Genomic DNA, 17508 nt, shown 5'->3' with positions numbered 1-17508 from the left:
TGGACCCAGCTGCTTGAGAGGCTGAGATGGGAGGATCCCTTGAGCTCAGGAGTTTGAGACCAGCCTGGGCAACACAGTGAGACCTCTGTCTCTCAAAAGAAAATTTTTTAAGAAAAAAATGAAAAAAATATCTGCAAGTATGTAGGTGTAAGTTCCTTAATATGTAAACGCCCATACAAATCAATAAGACAAAATCCAACAACACAATAAGAAAAATGGGTCAAGGGCCTGTAATCCCAGTATTCTGGGAGGCTGAGCCAGGTGGATCACTTGAGGTCAGGAGTTCGAGACCACCCTGGCCAATATGGCAAAACCTTGTCTCTACTAAAAATACAAAAATTAGAGTCCAAGAGTTCGAGACCAGCCTGAGCAACATAGTGAGGCCCTGTCTCTACATTTTAAAAAATTAAAGATAATAAATTTTTAAAAAGAAAGAACGAGAGACTTCACAACACACACATTAGGAAGGCATGGGCAGCAAGACACTGCCACCACCTCCGTAGTACAAGCTCTGTGGAGGGCAGTGTGACAATAAGCCCTTCAAAGTTAAAACTTCAGACCCCCTCTGCCTGGCACATCTTCCTTCAGAAATCTGCCCTAAGATGTGCTCACCCACTGGGAGACGACTCATGTCCAAGGACGCCTTTGGCACCACTGTCTGTGAAAAAGAAAACGTTGAAAGCAACCTGGCTGTCCCTCAATAACGGCTAAATCGGTCAGGGGCCGCCGCACCAAGCAACCTGGCTGTCCCTCAATAACGGCTAAATCGGTCAGGGGCCGCCGCACCAAGCAACCTGGCTGTCCCTCAATAACGGCTAAATCGGTCAGGGGCCGCCGCACCAAGCAACCTCGATGTCCCTCAATAACGGCTAAATCGGTCAGGGGCCGCCGCACCAAGCAACCTCGATGTCCCTCAATAACGGCTAAATCGGTCAGGGGCCGCCACACCATGGGCAAGGGGGCCCTAACGATGCGGGACCTCTTCAAGCCATGGTGTTTCATGCAAAGGCACAGTGCAAAGTCCCCTGACAACTGAGGGAGCGTGTGTGTTTGTGACACACAAAACTGAGGAAGCATGTTTGTGAAGCACAAAACTGAGGGAGTGTGTGTGTTTGTGAAGCACAAAACTGAGGGAGTGTGTGTGTTTGTGAAGCACAAAACTGAGGGAGTGTGTGTGTTTGTGATGCGCAAAACTGAGGGAGCACGCGTGTTTGTGACGCACAAAACTGAGGGAGCGCGCGTGTTTGTGGCGCACAAAACTGAGGGAATGTGTGTGTTTGTGATGCACAAAACTGAGGGAGCGTGTTTGTGATGCACAAAACTGAGGGAGTGTGCGTGTTTGTGACGCACATAACTGAGAGAGCGTGTGTGTTTGTGATGCACAAAACAGGAATCGTGTTTGGGATGCACGAAACTGAGGGAGCGTGTGTGTTTGTAACGCACAAAACTGAGGTAGCGTGTGTGTTTGTGACGCACAAAACTGAGGAAGCGTGTGCGTTTGTGATGCACAAAACTGAGGGAGCGTGTGTGTTTGTGATGTCCATAACTGAGGGAGCGTGTGTGTTTGTGACACACAAAACTGAGGGAGCGTCTGTGTTTGTGACGCACAAAACTGAGGGAGCGTCTGTTTGTGACGCACAAAACTGAGGGAGCGCGCTTGTTTGTGGCGCACAAAACTGAGGGAATGTGTTTGTGATGCACAAAACTGAGGGAGCGTGTGCGTTTGTGATGCACAAAACTGAGGGAGCGCGCGTTTGTGGCGCACAAAACTGAGGGAATGTGTGTGTTTGTGATGCACAAAACTGAGGGAGCATGTGTGTTTGTGAAGCACAAAACTGAAGGAGCGTGTGTGTTTGTGACACACAAAACTGAGCGAGCGTGTTTGTGATGCACAAAACTGAGGGAGTGTGTGTGTTTGTGATGCACAAAACTGAGGGAGCGTCTGTGTTTGTGATGTCCATAACTGAGGGAGCGCGCGTTTGTGAGGGAGCGCGCGTGTTTGTGGCGCACAAAACTGAGGGAGCGTGTGTGTTTGTGATGTCCATAACTGAGGGAGCGTGTGTGTTTGTGATGTCCATAACTGAGGGAGCGTGTGTGTTTGTGATGCACAAAACTGAGGGAGCGTGTGTGTTTGTGATGTCCATAACTGAGGGAGCGTGTGTGTTTGTGAAGCACAAAACTGAGGGAGCGTGTGTGTTTGTGATGCACAAAACTGAGGGAGCGTGTGTGTTTGTGACGCACATAACTGAGGGAGCGTGTGTGTTTGTGACGCACATAACTGAGGGAGCGTGTGTGTTTGTGAAGCACAAAACTGAGGGAGCGTCTGTGTTTGTGACGCACATAACTGAGGGAGCGCGCGTGTTTGTGGCGCACAAAACTGAGGGAATGTGTGTGTGTGTGTGACGCACAAAACTGAGGGAGCGTGTGCGTTTGTGATGCACAAAACTGAGGGAGCGTGTGTGTTTGTGATGTCCATAACTGAGGGAGCGTGTGCGTTTGTGACGCACAAAACTGAGGGAGCGTGTGTGTTTGTGATGTCCATAACTGAGGGAGCGTGTGTTTGTGATTCGTGTAACTGAGGGAGCGTGTGTGTTTGTGATGCACAAAACTGAGGAATTGTGTTTGGGATGCACGAAACTGAGGGAGTGTGTGTGTTTGTGAAGCACAAAACTGAGGGAGCATGTGTTTGTGATTCGTGTAACTGAGGGAGCGTGTGTGTTTGTGATGCACGGAATCACTGTCAAGGACTGGAAAGAGGAGAAGCAGAAACGCTTCCTTTTCAAGGGGAACATCACACACCGGGGACTTTTGTGGGGTGCGGGGAGAGGGGAGGGATAGCATTAGGAGATACACCTAATGCTAAATGATGAGTTAATGGGTGCAGCACACCAACACGGCACATGTATACATATGTAACAAACCTGCACGTTGTGCACATGTACCCTAGAACTTAAAGTATAATAATAATAAAAATTTTTTTAAAAAGAAATGCTTCCTTTTCACTGTATGCAGTTTTTTTGTTTTGCGCATTTTTTAAACTATTATTTATTTTTAAACTTTTGCTTTTTGAATCATCTGGATGTATAACCAATTTCCCCCAAAAAAAGGAAAATAATTTTTTTTAAACATTTTAAAATTCCTAATCCTAGGATGGTCCCAGAGTGATCCTGAAGTGCTATGGGGAAGGGCACACTTTAAGACTCAGGCAATGGGCTGCAACCTCCTGTTCCAGGCCGACTCCCTCAGGTGCTCTCCCCACTCCCCAGAAAGGATGAAGTAGCCCTGGTAAAAACCCCTGGATGGGGCAAACATGAACAGTTACTGCCACCCTCTGGTGCACGAGGAGGCAGACGCAGTCTGGAGACCCCGGGGACTCATCCCGAAACTTTAGGAAGCACCAAGGTCCCCCAACACCCTGTTGAAACCTCATAGGGGTGCTCCAGGGCCATGTTCTGTGTGGCCCAGGACTCACTGTGAGGGTCCACTGGGCCACCCCCACATGGTCATGTTTCCTGTGCTTTGATTTAAAAATAAGTAAATACATAAATAACCGAGTGTCCAGCCCCTCCCTGAGCTGCCTTGGGGGAGGGCCGGGTCTGAAAGTTAACTGCTCCTCAGCTGCTGAAGCAAAAAGCAGCCGAGGGCCCTTCCCAAAGCTGCTGTGGACCGAGACCCAAGCTCAAGTTCCGGGAACCCAAGGAGCAAATGCAGAGGGTCCTGAGGGTGGACAGTGAGGGGGTCTCTACAGGCCATGAGGGTGGAGAGTGAGGGGGTCTCTATAGGCCATGAGAGTGGACAGTGAGGGGGTCTCTACAGGCCATGAGGGTGGAGAGTGAGGGGGTCTCTACAGGACATGAGAGTGGACAGTGAGGGGGTCTCTATAGGACATGAGGGTGGACAGTGAGGGGGTCTCTACAGGACATGAGGGTGGAGAGTGAGGGGGTCTCTACAGGCCATGAGGTTGGACAGTGAGGGGGTCTCTACAGGTCCTGAGGGTGGAGAGTGAGGGGGTCTCTACAGGCCATGAGGGTGGACAGTGAGGGGGTCTCTACAGGACATGAGGGTGGAGAGTGAGGGGGTCTCTACAGGCCATGAGGGTGGACAGTGAGGGGGTCTCTACAGGCCATGAGGGTGGACAGTGAGGGGGTCTCTATAGGCCATGAGAGTGGACAGTGAGGGGGTCTCTACAGGCCATGAGGGTGGAGAGTGAGGGGGTCTCTATAGGCCATGAGAGTGGACAGTGAGGGGGTCTCTACAGGCCATGAGGGTGGACAGTGAGGGGGTCTCTACAGGCCATGAGGGTGGAGAGTGAGGGGGTCTCTACAGGACACGAGAGTGGACAGTGAGGGGGTCTCTACAGGACACGAGAGTGGACAGTGAGGGGGTCTCATAGGACATGAGAGAGGCCAGGAGAAGTCTGGGACAGGGGAGGCTGTGACCCCCACCAGGTCCCCTAAACCTGGACTCAGTGTGGAGTCTCAGCCTCACCCTCATGGGCTGCCCAGCCCCTCCTGGCCCACCTACAACAGCCTGCACCCCTGTGAACAACTATCCACAGCCCAGCAGCTATCCTCATTTTGTCTCATGCCCAGCCCAGAGCACACGCCCAGCTAAACACAGAGCAGCACAGTACCAGTGTGGCCACCAGATGGCCCAGATCATCTGCTTCCCAGGGTAGCACTGCAGGGCATCCACACTGGGCGTGTCCACCCCTAGCGTGTCAATACTCCAGTGCCTCTACGTACACACGCACACGCCTGGATACTCCAGTGCCTCTATGCACACACATGAACATGCCTGGATACTCCAGTGTGTCTACTCACACACATGAACACGCCTGGATACTCCAGCGCCTCTACTCACACACACACACGACTAGATACTCCAGTGCCTCTACTCACACACATGAACACGCCTGGATACTCCAGCGCCTCTACTCACACACGCACACGACTAGATACTCCAGTGCCTCTACTCACACACATGAACACGCCTGGATACTCCAGTGCCTCTACTCACACACGCACACGCCTGGATACTCCAGTGCCTCTACTCACACACATGAACATGCCTGGATACTCCAATGCCTCTACGCACACACATGCACACACCTGGAGCCCAGGATTGCCAGTGGCCATTGCCATCGCCCTTGTGCTGAACAAGAAAGTGTCAGTGGTCCAGGACAAACGCACCAAAATTCCACCTTTAACATCCAGCATAGTCTTCCACTCGACCTCTTGTTCTTCCTGAGTGACCCCTGCCAGGAGGCGCAGAGGCCCCACTGGCCTCCCCAGAAGCAGGCATGCCTCTGTCACACTCACCCTGTTCTCTGTTCTCAGGCCCAGGGGTTAAAACCAACACAAGTTAAATAAAACCTCTGGCCTGAGGGTCATAGTTTCGTCTTCAAAATGTGTGCTTTAACCTTTTCCAGAATTAGGCTTTTTAAAGAAGCCTCCCATTGCCTTTAGGAAAACAGTTCAAAGGTTCTCCATGACCCAGCACCTCCTTCCCCTACCCCCCATTCCTGGGACATCTGCGTGTGTGGTTTCCTCTGTCTGGAGCAGCCCCTTCCACGCATACTGCATGGTCTCTTAGGGCTCCATAATAAAGGACCACAGACTGGCTTAAACAATAGAAAATTATTCTCTTAGTTCTGGAGGCCGGAAGTCTGGAATCCAGTATTGTCAGGGCTGCATTCCCTCCGAAGACTCCAGGGATGACGGTTCCTCACCTCGTCTAGTTTCTGGCAATCCTGGATGCTCCCTGGCTCACAGACGCATCCCTCCAGCCTCCACCACTTGTGTCTTCACACAGCACTGTCCTCTGCATCTTCTGTGTCCAAATTTCCCTCTTCTTCTAAGGACACCCAAGTCCACCATGGCCTCAAATGGACTAATTAAATCTGCAAAGACCCCACTTCCAAACAAGGTCACACTCACAGGTGCTGGGGGATGAGACTCCAACTTTTTTTTTTTTTTTTTTTTTTGATGGAGTCTCACTCTGTCGCCAGGCTGCAGTGCAGTGGCGCAATCACGGCTCACTGCAACCCCCGCCTCCCGTGTTCAAGTGATTCTTCAGCCTCAGCCTCCCGAGTAGCTGGGACTACAGGCGCCTGCCACCTCACGCGGCTAATTTTTTATTTTTTTAGTAGAGACGGGGTTTCATTATGTTGGCCACAATGGTCTCGATCTCTTGACCTCGTGATCCGCCCGCCTCAGCCTCCCAAAGTGCCGCGATTACAGGCGTGAGCCACCGCGCCCGGCTGAGACTCCAGCATATCTTTTAGGAGACACAACTCAACCCCCAACAATAATGAATGACGAAGCCTGTTGAGCGTTAGGAGCCCAGTTCCAAGGAGGACCCAAACCACGATCGACAATCCAGGGTGTGAAATAGACACAAAACAGGTCAATATCCACAAAACACTCATCTACTTCATTCCTCTGGACAAAACTCCTTTGCAGTTCTAGAACAAGAATTGTTTGCATTACTATCAGTTTTCTGCAATTGTCCCACCAAAGGGGCTGCTCCGGCTCTGGCTGAGCATCCTCCACCCTCTCCAACCTTTGGCCACCAAGTGTCCCCAAGCCCCTGGGATGCTCCCCATCACCAGTTTGGCCAGGTCCCCCTGGCCTGGATCTTCCCACATGTGTGGTGATGGAGGAGGCTCAGAGGGGTCTGTGGAACGGGACTTAACAGGTCTCAAGTGTCTCAAACTAATCTGGGCCCCCAAGGTGGCTGACTGAGGTCTCAGCTGCTTCCCAGTGGGGCAGACGGAGCATGAAGCTCTAAGAGCAGCACCCGTGGTCATGCCCTGCATCTCAGACAGGAGGGGAGACGGTGGAGTGGCATCTGGGCAGGTGCCTGGAGCCAGGAGGGACAGTAGATGAGGGAGGTATGACACACCAGGCAGGAGCCTGAGGGTGGCCAGACAGACCAGGACCAAGCAGGGGCCAACGCAGCACAAGGGGCTCCAGGAACGAACAGCCAGAGGGGCTGTGATTTGAGTGAAGGTGTCATCCCTGGAGTGTGGGGAGTTCAAGACCAGCCTGGGCAACATGGCGAGACCCCGTCTCTACTAAAAATTAAAAATTAGCCAGGTGTGGTGGCTCACACTTCTGGTCCAGCTACTTGGAAGGCTGAGATGGGAGGATCACTTTGCCAGACGTTGAGGCTACAATGAGCCCTGATGTGACCCACGCCACTCCTGCCTGGGCAACAGAGCAAGACTCTGTCTCCAAAAAGAAAAGAATGCCAATTTCACAGAACTCTTTGAGGAAACTGAAGAGGGACTGTCTCCCAACTCATTCGTTGAGGCCAGGATTACTCTGATACCAAAAGCACCACAAGAAAAAAAATTACAGACCAATATCCCTCATAAACACAGATGCAAAAATTATTAACAACATTTTAGTAAATCAAAATCCATCAATATTTGAAAAAATACTATAATATGACCAAGCAGAGTTTATTCCAGAATGCAAGGTTAGTTTAACAAAATCAGTGTGATTCGTTATATTAACAAACTAAAAAAGGAAACACATGATTATCATAATAGACGCAGAAAAAGCATTTGACAAAATCTAAAATCCATCCCTCATAAAGACTCTCAGCAAACTAGGAATAGGAAGAATGTGTCAGCCTGATATGAAAAACCCAAGTTAAATCTTAATCCATGTCTCTCCTCAGAGCAAGACGGAGGCAAGGATGTTCAATTCTACTCAACATTGTACTGGACACTCTAACCAAACCAATAAGGCAAGAAAAAGAAATAAAAGGTGTCCAGATTAGAAATAAAAAATTGTCTAATTCACAGACATGATCATCTGTGTAGAAAGTTGGGTATAATCCACAAAAAAACTACTAGAACTAATAAGCAACTTCAGCAAAGTTTCAGGATACAAAATCAATACACAAAAATCTATGGGATTTCTATGTCCTAGAAACGAATAATCAAATGAACATTTTTAAAAACAATGCTATTTATAATAGCATCAAAAATATGAAATACCTAGAAATACAACTGACAGAAGCCATACATTAAAAACTGTAAAACTGCTGAGAGAAATTAAAGATGTAAATAGGAGTTTTGCTGTGTTCGTGGATCAGAAAACTCCATATGCCGATTCTACCCAAACTCATCTATAGATTTAATGCAATTAAAATTGCAAGAGGCTTTTTTGTGGAAATTAACAAACTGATTCCAAAATTTGCATAGAAATTTGCAAAGAACCTATAATCCCCTAACAACTTTGAAAAATGAAGTTAGAGGGACTGACACTACCTGACCTCAAAACAGAGTATAAAGCTATAGTAATCAAGACAGTGTAGTATTTGAGTATAAAGCTGTGTTAATCAAGACAGTGTGGCATTTGAGTATAAAGCTGTGGTAATCAAGACAGTGTAGTATTTGAGTATAAAGCTGTAGTAATCAAGACAGTGTGGTATTTGAGTATAAAGCTGTAGTAATCAGACAGTGTAGTATTTGAGTATAAAGCTATAGTAATCAAGACAGTGTAGTATTTGAGTATAAAGCTGTAGTAATCAAGACAGTGTGGTATTTGAGTATAAAGCTGTAGTAATCAGACAGTGTAGTATTTGAGTATAAAGCTATAGTAATCAAGACAGTGTAGTATTTGAGTATAAAGCTGTAGTAATCAAGACAGTGTGGTATTTGAGTATAAAGCTGTGGTAATCAAGACAGTGTGGCATTTGAGTATAAAGCTGTGGTAATCAAGACAGTGTGGCATTTGAGTATAAAGCTGTAGTAATCAGACAGTGTAGTATTTGAGTATAAAGCTGTAGTAATCAAGACAGTGTGGTATTTGAGTATAAAGCTATGGTAATCAAGACGGTGTAGTATTTGAGTATAAAGCTGTGGTAATCAAGACGGTGTGGTATTTGAGTATAAAGCTGTGGTAATCAAGACGGTGTGGTATTTGAGTATAAAGCTGTAGTAATCAAGACAGTGTAGTATTTGAGTATAAAGCTGTAGTAATCAAGACAGTGTAGTATTTGAGCCAGGCATGGTGGCTGACACCTGTAATCCCAGCACTGCTACTAAAAATACAAAAAAAAAAAAAAAAACTAGCAAAGTGTGTCCGGGCGCGGTGGCTCACACCTGTAATCCCAGCACTTTGGGAGGCCAAGGTGGGTGGATCACGAGGTCAGGAAATCGAGACCATCCTGGCTAACACAGTGAAACCTCGTCTCTACTGAAAATACAAAAAAATTAGCTGGGTGTGGTGGTGCACACCTGTAATCCCAGCTACTTGGGAGGCTGAGGCAGGAGAATCGCTTGAACCCAGGAGACAGAGGTTGCAGTGAGCCGAGATAGCGCCACTGCACTCCATCCTGGGCAATAGAGGGAGACTCTGTTTCCAAAAAAAAAATGAAATCCTAAGCCCCCCACCAACTCAACAGACCCCCTCTTGGCCAAGGGAACCCCAGAAAACCTTAAAAACTGAATCCCTGGCCATGATGGGAAGGGGAGTTGGACATATCTCATCATATATCTCAGGCATTAATGTTAAAATAGATTTCATAAGACCAACAAAACAAACTCTTTGTGACAATAAGATATCAAATTATAAACAGGACCTAAGGCTGTGCCAGACAGGAGTTAAGTCACACACCCCTATGGGTTAAGAAGCTTATATCTTAACTCAAAACATTCCTTTCTGCTGACTCCAATTTTTCAATTAAACTTTATACCTTTAACCAGTTGCAAATTAAAGAATCTCTGAATCAACATATAACCTGTACACCCTGCTTCAAGATATCCTGCCATTTGGGGCCAAACCAATGTCTACCTTCTATGTATTGATTTCTGTCTTTGCCTGTAACTCCTGCCTCTCTGAAAACTATGAAACCAAAGTGTAATCTGACTGCTGGGGGCACACTTTCCCAGGACCTCTCGAAACTGTGTTCTCCAGGCTTTCTCAGGAAACTCGAAACTGTGTTCTCCAGGCTTTCCCAGGACCTCTCGAAACTGTGTTCTCCAGGCTTTCTCAGGACCTCTCGAAACTGTTCTCCAGGCTTCCTCAGGACCTCTCAAAACCGTGTTCTCCAGGCTTTCTCAGGACCTCTCGAAACTGTGTTCTCCAGGCTTTCTCAGGACCTCTCGAAACTGTGTTCTCCAGGCTTTCTCAGGACCTCTCGAAACTGTTCTCCAGGCTTCCTCAGGACCTCTCAAAACCGTGTTCTCCAGGCTTTCTCAGGAAACTCAAAACTGTGTTCTCCAGGCTTTCTCAGGACCTCTCCAAACTGTGTTCTCCAGGCTTCCTCAGGACCTCTCAAAACCGTGTTCTCCAGGCTTTCTCAGGAAACTCAAAACTGTGTTCTCCAGGCTTTCTCAGGAAACTCGAAACTGTGTTCTCCAGGCTTTCTCAGGACCTCTCGAAACTGTGTTCTCCAGGCTTTCTCAGGACCTCTCGAAATTGTGTTCTCCAGGCTTTCTCAGGACCTCTCGAAACCGTGTTCTCCAGGCTTTCTCAGGACCTCTCGAAACCGTGTTCTCGAGGCTTTCTCAGGACCTCTCCAAACTGTGTTCTCCAGGCTTTCTCAGGAAACTCGAAACTGTGTTCTCCAGGCTTTCTCAGGACCTCTCGAAACTGTGTTCTCCAGGCTTTCTCAGGAAACTCGAAACTGTGTTCTCCAGGCTTTCTCAGGACCTCTCGAAACCGTGTTCTCCAGCCTTTCTCAGGACCTCTCAAAACCGTGTTCTCCAGGCTTTCTCAGGAAACTTGAAACCGTGTTCTCCAGGCTTTCTCAGGACCTCTCGAAACTGTGTTCTCCAGACTTTCTCAGGAAACTCGAAACTGTGTTCTCCAGGCTTTCTCAGGAAACTCGAAACTGTGTTCTCCAGGCTTTCTCAGGACCTCTCGAAACCGTGTTCTCCAGGCTTTCTCAGGACCTCTCGAAACTGTGTTCTCCAGCCTTTCTCAGGACCTCTCAAAACCGTGTTCTCCAGGCTTTCTCAGGAAACTTGAAACCGTGTTCTCCAGGCTTTCTCAGGACCTCTCGAAACTGTGTTCTCCAGACTTTCTCAGGAAACTCGAAACTGTGTTCTCCAGGCTTTCTCAGGAAACTCGAAACTGTGTTCTCCAGTCTTTCTCAGAACCTCTCGAAACTGTTTTCTCCAGGCCATGGTCATTCATATTGACTCAGAATAAACCTCTTTAAAATATTTTACAGAATCTGTTTTTTTCCATTAACGTTATTGAGTTTTGAGAGTTCTTGATATACTCTGGATACAAGTCCTTTATCAAATATGTGATTTGCAAAAATTTTCTTACAGCCTTGGGCTTGTCTTTTCATTTTCTTAGCAGTGTCTTTGGAAGAGCAGAAGTTATTAGTTTTGATGAAACATCTTATTTATTTGATGGATTATGTTTTGATATCCTATCTAATAATGCTTTGCCTGATCTAAGTTTGCAAACATTTTCTTCTATGTCCTCTTATAGAAGTTTTATAATTTTAGCTTTTACATTTAGGTTTATGATCCATATTGACAATATTTTAATATAGTACAAGGTATGGATCAAAGTTCATTTTTTTGCATATGGATATCCAACTGTTTAGCATCATTTACTGAGAACAAAACTTGCCTTTATTGAATTGCTTTTGCAGCTTTGTTGAAAATCACTTGCTCATATTTGTGGGTCTATTTCTGGTATCTCTAATTTGTTCTATTGATCTGTCTATCTTGATGCAAATACCACACTGTCTTTTTTTAAAATATTATTTCTTTTATCATGATACTTCTTTTTCTTTTTTTTTTTTTTTTTTTGACAGTGTCTCACTCCATCACCCAGGCTGGAGTGCAGTAGTGAGATCTCAGCTCACCGCAACCTCCGCCTCCCAGGATCAAGTGATTCTCGTGCCTCAGCCTCCTGAGTAGCTGGAATTACAGGTGTGTGCCACCACGCCTGGCTACATTTTTTGTATTTTTAGTAGAGACGGGGTTTCACCATGTTGGCCAGGCTGGTCTCAAACTCCTGACCTCAAGTGATTCACCCACCTCAGCCTCCCCAGGAGCTGAGAACTCTGGCGGGGAGACTCTGTGGTGTAGGAACCCCAGGTCTCCAGCCATGTCTGAAAAACAGTGTTAACCCACGACTTCACCCCAGCTTTGAAACACCTGGGTGTTCTTCAGAAATACCTGCTATAGTTTGGACGTTTGTCCCCGAACCTCATGTTGAAATTTAATCCCCGATGTTGGAGGCGGGGCCTGGTGGGAGGTGTTGGGGTCATAGGGAAGGATCCAGAATGAATGGTTTAGTGCCCTCCTCATGGTGATGAGTGAGTTCTTGCTCTATTAGTTCCCACACGAGCTGGTTGTTTTAAAAAAGCCTGGCATCGCCCCTCTCTCTCACCTCTTCTCTTACCATGAGACACCTCCCGCCATGAGTGCACGCTCCCTGAGGCCTCCCCAGAAGCAGGTGCCGGCACCGTGCTTCCCGTACAGCCTGCAGAACCGTGAGCCAAACAAACCTCTTTTCTTTATAATGACCCAGCCTCTATCCTTCCCCTCACCTAGGAAAAAGAAAAAGAAATTACCCAGCCTCAGATATTCCTTCATAGCAACACAAAACTAGGACAATACTGGTGCCCAGGCCCCAGCCCAGACCAAGCACATCAGAGCCTGGGCATGGGGGTGGAACCAGCTCCAGTGAGCTCCTGAAGTCCCCAGGGGATTCTGTGCACATCCAGGGTGGAGAACTTGGCCGTAGACAGTCCAGACAAAAATATTCTTTATACGATTAGCACAGAGTTGTTGTTTAAACTCAGTGGCAAGAACAGAACACAAGAGTTTTAACAGGAGTCATAGTTTTCACCATTAAGAATCTTTACCTACTATTGGAATCCAGGTACACACATTTACCCTGGGGTTTAATTTGCTGTGTAAAATTGACTTGGTTCTTTTACAAATTGCTGGCAAGTTGAGGTTGGGGCCACCACAAAACAAGTCTCTAGCAAGACAAAGAGCATAGTTGTGTGTTTGGGTCTCTCCACACCAGAATGGAGCTCCTTGTGGGCAGAGGCTGGCTTGCCCCTTGTCTTAGTCTGTTTCCTGCTGCTTATAACAGAAACTGGGTAATTTAAAAGAAACAAAATGTATTTCTTACAGTTCTGGGGGCTGGGAAGTCCAAGGTCAATGGGCCACATCTGGTGAGGTTTTCTTGCTGGTGGGAACCCCAGAGTCCCAAGGCAGTGCAGGGCGTCGCATGGTGAGGGGCTGAGCGTGCTGGCTCAGGTCTCTCTCTTCTTATAAAGCTACTAGCCCCACTCCTATGATAACCCATTAATCTATAAATAAATTAATCTATTCATGAGGGCAGAGCTCTTGTGACCCAATCACCTCTTAAAGGCCCCACCTCTCAATACTGCCACATTGGGGATTAAATTCCAACTTGAGTTTTGGAGGTGACAAATATTCAAACCACAGCATCCTTAAATCATCAGAGACTGGCCTGCCTGCCCCCATGTCCACTCGAAAATGAATGCCGCGCCAGCCACTGCAGTCCTGTCACCAAGCCCAAAGCTCCAGCACTGGGGCCTCCCTGGGGGGCACCCAGGCTATTCAGGAAGGGGCAGAGGGCCCTGGGCAGGGTCACCAGAAACCGAGCCAGCCCCCACCCCCACCAGCCCCCACCCCCACCCTACCGAATGGTCCCTTTCCCTCTGCAGCAGTTCTCGGAACTGGCCACTGGGGGTCAGGGTTGGTCCGCGTCGCACAGAACCTGGCTCAGCCAGGAGCCACAGGAAGGACCCTGTTCCTCTACCCCAGCCAAGGGAAAACGGCGGCCCCTCTGTGGTTCAGCAGAGCTAGTCCAGGAACAGTGGGGCTTCAAAGTGCTTCCCCTCCATGGCAGAGCCAGCGCTGGACTGCTGGTCTCCCAATTCTTTGCCCAGGCTAAGAAGGGCGCACGTGTGCGTGCACACACACACACACACACACACACTCTACTCTACCTCCGGGAAGTTCTCCCCGCCTGTGGCTTGCAGCTTGCTGCCGCTCACCAGCCTCCCATCCTACTCACAGCTGACTTGAGGTCAGTGCTCCCTCCAAGCATCCACCTGAGCTGCCCAGGCCCAAGGCCGAAACCCCAGACCAGGTCCAGAGCAGCATGGGCAGGTGGGACCTCAGATGGGGCTGGCCCAACATGTGCAAGCCTCCAGCCTGAGGCAGGAAAATTATGATCCCCATTTGACAAGTGAGAAGACAGAGGCTCAGAGAGGTTGGGTAACTCACCCTGGGCCACACAGCAAGGAAAAAGCCAGTCCCAGACCTGTACTCCTGACCTCCACCTGGTCTGCTCCCCTCAGGAGACTATCTAGGCCACAGTGGCACCCTTGACTGGCCTGAGTCGGGAGCACAGGTCCACAGGGCTCTTTACCCGGTTCCACGGCAACAGTCCCCAGGCCACATACCTATGAGCACAGTTTGGACAGTGGAGCAGTCTCTGGCCCGACCACAGGCAGCACCCCAGGAACTCCACGTGCCTTCGGGGTGCACTCAAGTGGGTGGGGAAGAGGGGCCTAGAGCTCCACCTCAGCATCCTTTGTCCTGAGTGAGCAGGGCCCCGCTCACCTCCCAGAGCAGCCAGAGATGTGACGGAGCCTCTGTGGGCAGAAAACATCTCCCAGGTGATAAGCAGCAGGTATGAGGTCTCCCTGGTGAGAGTATGAGCTCCCCACATCCAACACTACCGGAGCCCTGAGAGGAAGCCACAGGCTCTGGGAAGCTCCATGCGGAAGCTGAGCGCCCTGTTGCTCCACGGTTAGCAAGCACGCTCCAGGGAAACTCCGTCAGAGCCTCCTGTTCCCATCTGCTAGATGGGATGACAGTAGTACTGCCCCTGGCCATTGTGGAGACAAAATGAAACACGGATGTATCTTTAGCTGTCAGCACCCGGCACATAGGAGGCATTCAGAACCAGAGACAGACCAGGAGGAGGCTCAGATCCCAGGAGTCGGCAAAGGTGGAGATGGAAGGAAGTGAGGTGGGATGGGGCCCAGCCATGCTGGAAGAACTGGGGCTGTCTTCTGGCTGAGCCCAGGCCTGCCCACCCCGACCCACATCAGGGTGTGCTCATGCCCCGCACAGCTTTGCCCAGACACCCCCCCCAACATCAGGGTGTGCTCATGCCCTGCACAGCTTTGCCCAGACACCCCCCCCCACATCAGGGTGCCCTCATGCCCCGCACAGCTTTGCCCAGACACCCCCCACATCAGGGTGCCCTCATGCCCCGCACAGCTTTGCCCAGGCCCCCCCCACATCAGGGTGCGCTCATGCCCCGCACAGCTTTGCCCAGACACCCCCCCAACATCAGGGTGCGCTCATGCCCTGCACAGCTTTGCCCAGACACCCCCCCCACATCAGGGTGCCCTCATGCCCCGCACAGCTTTGCCCAGACACCCCCCACATCAGGGTGCCCTCATGCCCCGCACAGCTTTGCCCAGACACCCCCCCAACATCAGGGTGCCCTCATGCCCCGCACAGCTTTGCCCAGGCCACCCACACACACATCAGAGTGCCCTCATGCCCAGCACAGCTTCTCCTGGAGGGAACACTTTCTCATACGTCCCCCGGGTAGGCCCTACTGATAAACAGTGTGTCCAGGACCAAGAGATTTCCTGGGATGTGGGGCATTCAGTGCCAAAACCTGGACAGTCCTGGGCCAATCCAGACCGTCGGTCACCCTTCCTGCAGAGGGGACATAAGAGGTCACAAGGTCACCAGGCTGACGCTCCTGAGAGGGCACAGCCAAGATGGACACCAAGTCCTGTGCTCACAGTATCCTCGCCCGGCTGCCGTGGCTTCTGGAGAGCAAGGCCATGACTTGCCATACATGTAAGCGGGGTGGGGTCTGGGCCGGGCTGTGACTCCCCTCACCCAGACTAGGCAGGGACACTCAGCCTCCCCCAGCAGAGGGTGGCTCCTCAGGCTTCAGGAAGAGGCCCAAGAAGGAGGAGCCCCAGGGTCCAGGGCTGGAGACAAAGCTCAAAAGACGCACAGCACAGACGCAGCGCTGGCCTGGAGTCCGGGGGGAGGCGGAGAGGGGCCATGATGCAGAGTTTAGAGAGGGCCCTGGGCACAAGAAGTGGGCCCCGACCCGGGCGGGAGGCAACCATTCAGCTGAGGCCTGGGGCTGAGCTGGCGTCCCCAAGACCCCCTGTGCAGTGGGCAGTGGCCGGCCTCCCACACCTCTGTCCACCTCTGTCCACCTCCTCTGTCCCGTCCCTAGGCTTGTCTGGACTTTGCTCTCCTCCAAGACTGCAGCCATGAAGATCCTCATGCCACAGCCCCTGCAGACCCTCATCTCCCTTCAGGGGGCCTCCAGCCTGAACCCTGGCTCCCCTTGATCCCCACCCAGCCTTTCATACGGTGCCCTTGCCCAGCCCAGAGCCCCAACTGCCTAGGTCTGGCCCAGACCACGCTTTTGGCTTCTGCATCAAAAGCCATTAAGCTAAACGCCGTCACCACTCTTCCAAGACTGCCGTGTTCTTTTAAATCATCCCATAAACACAAGGCGGATGGTGACGTGGCCCACGCCATGCCCTGCTGAGGGTGGGGTCCCGACTCCCTCAGGCTCCCAGAAGCCTCGGCCAGATGAGGGGCGGCATCACCCCAGTGAGCCCGAATTGGCTCAAAATTCCAGAAGCCAAAAAGACAACAGCGCGGCGTGAGAATTGTTGGCACCACAGCTGCAAGCACCAGCCGGGTGTTGGTGGCAGCCCCATGCCCCCACCTCCATCCCCAGCGCAGGGTGGCAGCCCGAAGGCCACAGGACCCAGCCGAGGGCACGGCCCGGCTTCCGCTACTGACTTGGCCCCGTCCGTTGATGACTGAGGCCATGGTTGTGGGGGTGGAAGGTGAGGGAGCTGCCCAGTCCTAGATTCAAACCTCTGTCTACCCCCTTGGGTACTGAAAGCTATGGTGACCACAGAGCCTGCACAACTAGACTCATTATAGGCACGTCTGCTGCAGGACCTGCAGGCCGGGCAGAATCTGGGTCAGCACAGGGGAGGGCCAGATCCAGCTCCTGCCCTTCCCCACTGCAGACCACATTTTGGAGCTGGATATAGGCTGAGGTCACAGGCAAGGAAAACTGCCCCGCAAGGCCACGTATACCACCTCACACCTCACCTCACCTGCGCCACCGCACAGCCATGCCACACCTCACCGACGCCAAGGCACACCTGTGCCACAGCAGCAGCCTGGAGCCGCCACGTGGCTTTCGTACATGCCCAGCTCCAGCACATGGACGTCTGCACAGCCACCGAACCTCAGAACCTCAGCGGGGATGCAGTTGCTATGACAACCTCAAGACTTTAAAAACCTGCTCCTGCCAGTGCTGCCTCTCCTGGTAAAAGCCTCCTCCACCTGCCATCCCTGCGACATCCCTGGGGATGGAGGAGGGAGGCCACTGAAGACCTGGTGTGATGTGGCCTACTGCCCTGGGCTGAGCACACTGGGATGGGGACAGGGTGGACCCGGAA

At 50.6% G+C, this 17508-nt stretch overlaps 1 long non-coding RNA gene across 1 annotated transcript in view; it reads right to left on the bottom strand.

The window, feature by feature from the left end:
* LOC107970085 (uncharacterized) overlaps window positions 1–17280 on the bottom strand; it is a 38120-nt gene extending 20840 nt beyond the window's left edge. Inside the window, exon 1 of the long non-coding RNA XR_001712362.3 lies at window positions 17161–17280. This is a non-coding gene — a long non-coding RNA (uncharacterized LOC107970085). The remainder of the gene's footprint in view (window positions 1–17160) is intronic.
* Window positions 17281–17508: the final 228 nt, after the last annotated feature.

This window comes from Pan troglodytes, chromosome 21 (assembly GCF_028858775.2).
Source record: "Pan troglodytes isolate AG18354 chromosome 21, NHGRI_mPanTro3-v2.0_pri, whole genome shotgun sequence".
Lineage (NCBI taxonomy): Eukaryota > Metazoa > Chordata > Mammalia > Primates > Hominidae > Pan > Pan troglodytes.
This window is presented reverse-complemented; position numbering and strand designations above follow the sequence as displayed.